This window comes from Triturus cristatus, chromosome 7 (assembly GCF_964204655.1).
Source record: "Triturus cristatus chromosome 7, aTriCri1.1, whole genome shotgun sequence".
Taxonomy (NCBI): domain Eukaryota; kingdom Metazoa; phylum Chordata; class Amphibia; order Caudata; family Salamandridae; genus Triturus; species Triturus cristatus.
The window spans coordinates 241827455-241834954 of record NC_140590.1 but is presented as its reverse complement, the minus strand read 5'-3'; the positions used below and the strand labels follow the sequence as shown (position 1 = coordinate 241834954).

The window sequence follows — 7500 nt, the reverse complement described above, 5'->3', positions numbered from 1 at the left end:
GGATGAACGAGATTCCCACTGTCCCTACTGTGAGAAGTTGGCCTGATATGTAGTGCTCACTATTCTAGTGATCACTGTGTATCATTCCAAACGACCCTTATTGATGATTGGTTGTAAGTCAACCTTATAGACCAGCTATCCTAGTAGCGTGGATACGAGCAGTCTTAGGCTAAACTCTAGAGGGCGTGTTAAGCCAGCTGTTTACCATCACATATACCCCTTGAACACCAAGTGAAAGGACACCACACAAGTTGTTATGAAAATAAAAGGATATTTATTTATAACAAGACTACCCTGGCTCTTTATGAGTCAGGGAGCTAAGCACACTACAAAACTCTTAGGAAAATACTTCAGTTGCACAATTTACACAAATGCCCGAGGGGCACGAGAAACCATCTACACTAACAGTGAAATGCGAATGGTTAGAGTCTGGAGGTACTGATTCCGGAGTGTTCCGATCAGTGGGACTAAACGAAAAAGGAACTGGACACTTGTAGAGCGAACCTGCGATGGAGCACCGAGATGCTCGAGTTACCTAGCCCGGAGGCTGCGGCTGCGTGAAGTTCGGCAAGATGTCGGGAGTCCTCGTGTAGGCTCAGGAGCCTGAAAGAAGAAGTTGCTGGCAGGCGACCAGTGACGATGTTCAGAGCGATCCAAGCCTGGATCGGTGATGAAGGAAACCTGAAAGCAGAGGGGACTCAGTTCTCAACCGCTAGCCAGCGATCGTGTGGGTACCAGGGGGGTACCGGCTGAAGTCACCTCGACCAGGTGAGTGGGTGACGTCGGACTCGGCTGTTCCTCGGACCAGGAGGCGCGGCGGCGACCAGGATGGAGGGCGAGCTGTCCCACGAAGGTGTCTGCTGTCGATGATGCTGGGCCCAGGAAGGGGCAGCGGATCTTGGCAGTGGCAACCCAAGCGGGGGAGTCAAGATGGCGTCGGGAGTGGACCAGGAGGGTCCGTGGTACTCCTCTGTTGAAGGGGAGCAAGAGCCAGTCTGGAGCAACCAGACCGGTGATGCAAATAATCTTGGAGCGTCGTGAAGAGGGCCACAAGCCGGTCGGCAAGTGGTCGGACAACGCTGGGAACAGCAAGAAGCGGAAGGGCCCCCACGCAGATCTCGTGGATGCTGGGGAGACAGACTTCGATGCTGGAGCTGCTCAGGGTTTAGGGCTTCTCAAACCCTAGGTGCACTCACTCGAGGGTCCCTCGGTGGGCGTGCTAGATAAGCGTCGTGCAGGTTCTGAAGATAGCCGGTCCCGCAGGTCTCGTCACACCTACGACTCTCAGCTGGGCTGATGAGGTAGGTAAAAGGTCAGAGATGGCAGGGAACTCGGGTCTCGTCGAGCTGGGCAGTCTTGGTCCGTAGGAGACGTACAGCAAACCGCAAGCGCTTAGGTGGTGCCTGCTGGTGCAGGGTGGCTACTCCTTAGCCACAAGGGAGAGTCTTCAGAAATAGTCAAGAGTTCCTTTCGTGGAAAGTGGTTCGTGATTCGGAGTTATCCGATTATCTGATTATCCAATTTGGGAAGGGGACTCGCTCCTACCTTTATTCTAAGAAAAGGGGCTGGCCCGTGACAAGGTTCTACCTATGGGTGGAGCCAGGAGGGGGGTGGTTACACCCCTATCCTTTGTCCGGCTTCGCGCCAGCTCAGGGGCTGGTGTGCCCCCGAAACTGGTTTGAGCCGGGCTATGCACAGTGAGCACCGGGGTGCCACTTGCAATCACCTTCCTTTCAGCCCTGCCTACCTGGGATACACAAACCCTGTCTGGGATGGTGCTAACACCGCCCTCGACAGGAAACCCTTTGTCCAAGCTCCCCTTGCTGGAAGGTCCCCCAGCAGCAGGAGGTCAGACTTGTGTCTGGTGGCAGCATCCATTTTGTGATGCTGAGGCTTGAGTCAACTTTAACCGGGGTTCAAGGTTACTTCCATGTCGTGTCCCTCTAAAAGGGGGGAATGCTAACCCCGTCACCAGGACTGGCGAGGGGTTCGTATTCCCATTCGTATGACACCTTACTCGACATGTGTAGGTGATGTGAGGCCAAAGTTAGCAAATAACCGCAAGGATTATAATGCATTAAAAGTAGTTGGCCCGCGTCACCATGGAACGGCTATTAGGACTTGGTTCCGCAAGCCGTCGATGGGCTCAGCTCGCGCCAGAGCACCGTCCCACATGATTCCCTGCACTCTGCCTTCAGGATTGATAAGGCCTGCTATAGGAGTGACTGATAGGAATCCATGTGTCCATTTTAGGGTTTAGGTGTAGGAATACTACACCTACAGCAACGGGTGATTACACCACGTGGCCCCAGCTGTCGTGCAGCCAGTTGTGTCAGATTTGGGCGGCCATTCCAGGGGTGGCATAATACATGCTTCAGCCCCTGGTAGGCCCTGGGTACACCGATGCCCTGGATACCTGTGGTATGCTGAGACAGGGACTGACAAGGCGGCCCAGTTCCAATTAGTGGATGCACCTAATGTACATGTGTGTTAATTTCGAGAGAGAACAGCTAGGCTGTGGGTCTGATTGGCAGGCCCACAGCCGGAGAAAGTCGTAAACCAATGAAGCAAAAGCAAAAAATCTGGGTGATCATAGGATTGCAGACCCTACTCTCCTACATGACCCCCCCCCAAACTTTGGGACAATAAGCTAACCTTGACCAGGTGAGTCTTCTTGCTCTAAGTGGAAATACCTGGAGAGCCCATCTGCATTGCCATGATCAGTGCCAGGTCTATGCTCCACTGTGAAGTCCATCCCCTGTAGGGAAATGGACCACCTAAGTAGTTTGGGGTTTTCACCCTTCATTTGATTTAGCCACAAGAGGGGCTTATGGTCGGTCTGAATCTTGAAGTGAGTGCCAAACAAGTATGGCCTCAACTTCTTCAGGGCCCAAACCACAGCAAAGGCCTCCCTCTCAATAGCTGACCAATTCTTCTCTCTGGGGGTCAGCCTCCTGCTAATAAAAGCTATGGGCTGGTCATGACCATCAAAATTCAGTTGCGACAGAACAGCTCCCACACCCAGCTCCGAAGCGTCTGTTTGGACAATGAATGGTTTGGAGTAGTCTGGACTCTTTAGGATAGGTGCTGTGCACATGGCCTGCTTTAGGTCATCGAATGCCTTCTGACAGCTTGCTGTCCACTGAACTTTTTTTGGCATCTTTTTACTTGTCAGGTCGTTTAGCGGGGTCACAATGGATCCATAATTTCTGACAAATTTCCGGTAATAACCAGTCAGGCCCAAGAAAGCTCGAACCTGAGTCTGGGTGGTTGGAGGAGCCCAGTCCTGGATGGCCTGTATTTTGCTCTCCAATGGTTGAACCTGGCCTCCACCTACAAGGTGGCCCAGGTATACAACCTGTGTCTGCCCTATCTGGCACTTGGTGGCCTTGATAGTGAGGCCTGCCTTCTGCAGGGCCTCTAACACTTTCCTCAGGTGGACCAGGTGATCCTCCCAGGTGGAGCTAAAGACAGCGATATCGTCCAGATACGCCGCACAGAAGTCGTCCAACCCAGTGAGAACTCGATTCACCAGCCTTTGGAAGGTGGCAGGTGCATTTTTCAAACCAAAGGGCATTACCACGAACTGATAATGCCCACCCGGGGTAGAAAATGCTGTTTTGGGCTTGGCCTCCTCAGCTAACCTGATTTGCCAATACCCAGCTGTCAGGTCAAACGTACTTAAGTAGTTGGCCGAGGCCAACCGGTCGATAAGTTCGTCTGCTCTTGGTATCGGGTGGGCGTCAGTCTTAGTGACCGCATTGAGACCTCTGTAGTCCACGCAAAACCTCATCTCTTTCTTACCGCCCTGGGTGTGAGGTTTCGGCACGAGCACTACGGGACTAGCCCAGGGGCTGTCCGAGGGTTCAATGACTCCCAGCTCCAACATTTTCTGCACCTCTGTCTTGATGCAGTCTCTGACATGATCAGGTTGCCGATAGATTTTACTCTTTACGGGCAGACTGTCCCCAGTGTCGACCTCATGGGTACACCACTTGGTCTGACTGGGTGTCAGAGAGAACATATGTCGAAAGGATTGAAGAACCTGTTTACAATCCTCTTGTTGATGTCCAGAGAGGCTGCCACAAAAGACAACACCATCTACTGATCCATCGTCAGGGTTCTGAGAGAGCAGGTCTGGGAGAGGGTCACTCTCCTCCTCCTGTCCCTCATCTGTGGCCATGAGCAAGCCCATGCCCTCCCTGTCGACATATGCCTTGAGCCTGTTTACATGGAGCACCCTGTGGGGGCTCCGGGGAGTTCCCAGGTCTACCAAGTAGGTGACCTCTCCCTTTTGCTCAATGATCGTGTGGGGCCCAGACCATTTGTCTTTGAGTGCTGCTGGGGCCACTGGCTCCAGCACCCACACCTTCTGTCCAGGCTGGTACACAGTCAGGACAGCCTTTTGGTCGTGCCAAGCTTTCTGTAATTCTTGGCTCGCCTCCAGGTTTTTAGACGCCTTTTCCATGTACTCCGCCATCCGCGAGCGGAGACCGAGCACATAGTCCACAATGTTTGATGCCGGCTTTCTGAGAGGTCTCTCCCATCCTTCCTTTACCAAACAAAGGGGTCCCCTTACAGGATGTCCGAACAGAAACTCAAAAGGGCTGTAGCCAACCCCCTTCTGCGGGACCTCTGTGTAGGCGAACAAGAGGCAGGGTATCAGGACATCCCATCTCCGCCGAAGCTTTTCAGGTAGTCCGTGAATCATCCCTTTTAGGGTCCTGTTGAATCTCTCAACAAGCCCATTGCATTGTGGGTGATAGGGTGTGGTGAACTTGTAGTTGACACCACATTCCTTCCACATAGCAGTCAGATATCCCGACATGAAGTTTGCACCTCTGTCTGAGACGACCTCCTTAGGGAAGCCCACTCTGGAGAACACTCCAAGTAGGGCCCGTGCCACCACAGGTGCTGTAGTGGTCCTAAGGGGAATAGCTTCAGGATACCTGGTGGCGTGGTCCACCACCACCAGTATAAACTTGTGCCCTGATGCTGTCTGGGGTTCCATTGGTCCGACAATGTCGATCCCCACTCGTTCAAAGGGTACCCCCACCACTGGTAGTGGTATGAGGGGGGCCTTTGTCGTGCCACCTGACTTACCACTGGCTTGGCAAGTGACACAGGAGCGGCAAAACTCCTTCGTATCTTCGGACATGTGGGGCCAGTGAAAGTGTGGAACAATTCTGTCCCAAGTCTTATTCTGGCCTAAGTGACCTGCAAGGGGAATCTCGTGGGCCAAGGTGAGAAGGAAACCTCTCAGAGACAAGGGGATGACCAGCCTCCTGGTCGCACCAGGTTTGGGGTCTCTTGCCTCGGAGTACAGGAGTCCATCGTCCCAGTACACTTTGTGGGTACCTGTGGCGTTCCCTGCAGCCTCAGCAGCGGCCTGCTGTCTGAGGGGTTCAAGTGAGGGGCAGTCTAGCTGTGCCTTCCCCAGGTCTTCCCTGGAGGGTCCCCCTGAGCCCAGAAACTCAACCTGACCAGGTTCAAGCTCTTGCGGCTCAGTTTGCCTCAGTTCTTTAAGGTCAGCCTCCTCGGAGACTTGATCCACGACCTGGGGCAAGGGGGAAGGCGAAGCCTTACCCTTACTGCTCCTTTTCTTGGAAGGTGTCTGGTCCGTTCTTCCAGGATCCAGCACCTGTTCAGTGGGGCATCTTTTGGCCTGTGACCTGGTCACAGCAAGGACATGTGCTGGCAAGCCTAACATCTCCATGTGAGTGCTCTGCTCCACTTCTGACCATTGTGACGTTTCCAAATCATTGCCCAACAGACATTCTACGGGGAGGTCTGAACTAACCACAACCTTTTTCGGGCCACTTACCCCTCCCCAGGAGAAATCAACAACTGCCATACTGTGATTGGTAGTGACGTTGCTGGCATTGGTCACTAGGTAACTGGTACCTAGCATGATCTGTCCAGGGTCCACGAAGTTAGGCGTCACCATGGTGACACTGGCACACGTGTCCCTGTAGGCCTGAGCCACTTTTCCATTTATCAAAGGTGTCTGTCTGTATTTGCCCAAAGTATTGGGACTGGCATCAGGGGACATATCCATATCCCCTGTACAGACAAGGACGGCCTGAGTGAGCGTGCCGACTAAGTCGTCACTCCCCTCGGTTCCCAAGGTTAACCCAACTAATGCCTTGGGAGGCGCACTACCACTGCTGACTGTACTAGGGGGCGCAGGTGCCTTAGGGGCTGCAGTGGCAGGAGTTTGCCCTCCTTTCTTGGTGCACTCACTAAACCAGTGAGTCTTACTTTTACAGTATTGGCACCACCTTTTTGACTGGCCTTCTTGAGTCTTCTTCTTCTGTGAAGCCTGACCCCCACCCTCTTTGGTTTGTTGGGGACCTGTCGAAGACTTCTGGTCATTTTGTTCGTTCTTGTTACCCTTTTGGTCTGCTTTCTTCTGACCACCCTGGTTCTGATTCTGGTTCTGCTTGACCCTTGTTCTGACCCATCTGTCTGCCTTCTTTCCCAATTCTTGGGGAGAGGTCAGATCCGAGTCGACAAGGTGCTGATGCAACAATTGGTTCTGACAGTTGTTTAAAATCTGTTCTCGCATGATAAGATTGTACAATCCTGTGTAATCAGTAACCTTGCTACCCAGCAACCAGCCTTCCAAAGCCTTAGTGGCACAATCGACAAAGTCAGCCCAATCCTGAGACTGAATTTTCTGGGTGTCCCGGAACAGCACCCGGTACTGTTCCGTGGTTAAGCCGAACCCATCAATCAGTGTGTTCTTCAGGACTTGGTAGTTGTTAGCATCCTCAGCTCTTGTAGTGAGGAGCTTGTCCCTTCCTTTACCTTCAAAGGAAAGCCACTGTATAGCTGCCCACTGACTTGGGGGGACGCACTGGACAGTGCAGGCCCTCTCCAAGGCAGTTATCCACTTGTGGATGTCGTCCCCTTGTTTAAAGGGGGGCACTATTTTACTCAGGTGTCTAGTGTCTATACCCCTGTCTTTCTCTCTATTGAGAATGCTGCCACCAGTGGGATCTAACCCACTTAATTTCTGCTCTCGGGCCAAAGCAAGTCTTTCTTTGGCGAGGGCAAGTTCTTCCCGCTCGATCCTCAGATTGACCTCCCGCATCTTCGCTTCATGCTCCCTCCTCTGAGGGGAAGTCATTCCTCTCTGAGAAGATGCCTGAGAGACATGTGTATGAACCGATCTGCCAGAGCCTCTGGAGAGAGACCTAGCTCATCCGTTCCCAAGGTTAAGCCTGCTTGAGCGTGGGCCCGGGGCTCCCCCAGTTCCATTCTCATGCCTGCTTAAGTTGGTCCTTGTAAGCCTGCCGACTACCACTGGACCTTTGTCTGCCTCGTCTCCCGATAACTCGTCCTCGTCCTCCTCCTCTGTGTGGAGGTCGAGGTCTGGGTCACCGAGGGTTCCCTCTAAGGGAGGCATGTTCCCATCTGCACTGGGGGGACCTGGGTTAGAGGACCTCCTAGCATCGTACGCCTCTAAGAGACCTATCAGTATTGCGATGGTAGGGT

At 53.1% G+C, this 7500-nt stretch overlaps 1 pseudogene; it reads left to right on the top strand.

Moving 5' to 3' along the window:
• LOC146809313 (28S ribosomal RNA) overlaps positions 1-367 on the top strand; it is a 3758-nt pseudogene extending 3391 nt beyond the window's left edge.
• The last annotated feature ends 7133 nt before the right edge of the window (positions 368-7500 follow it).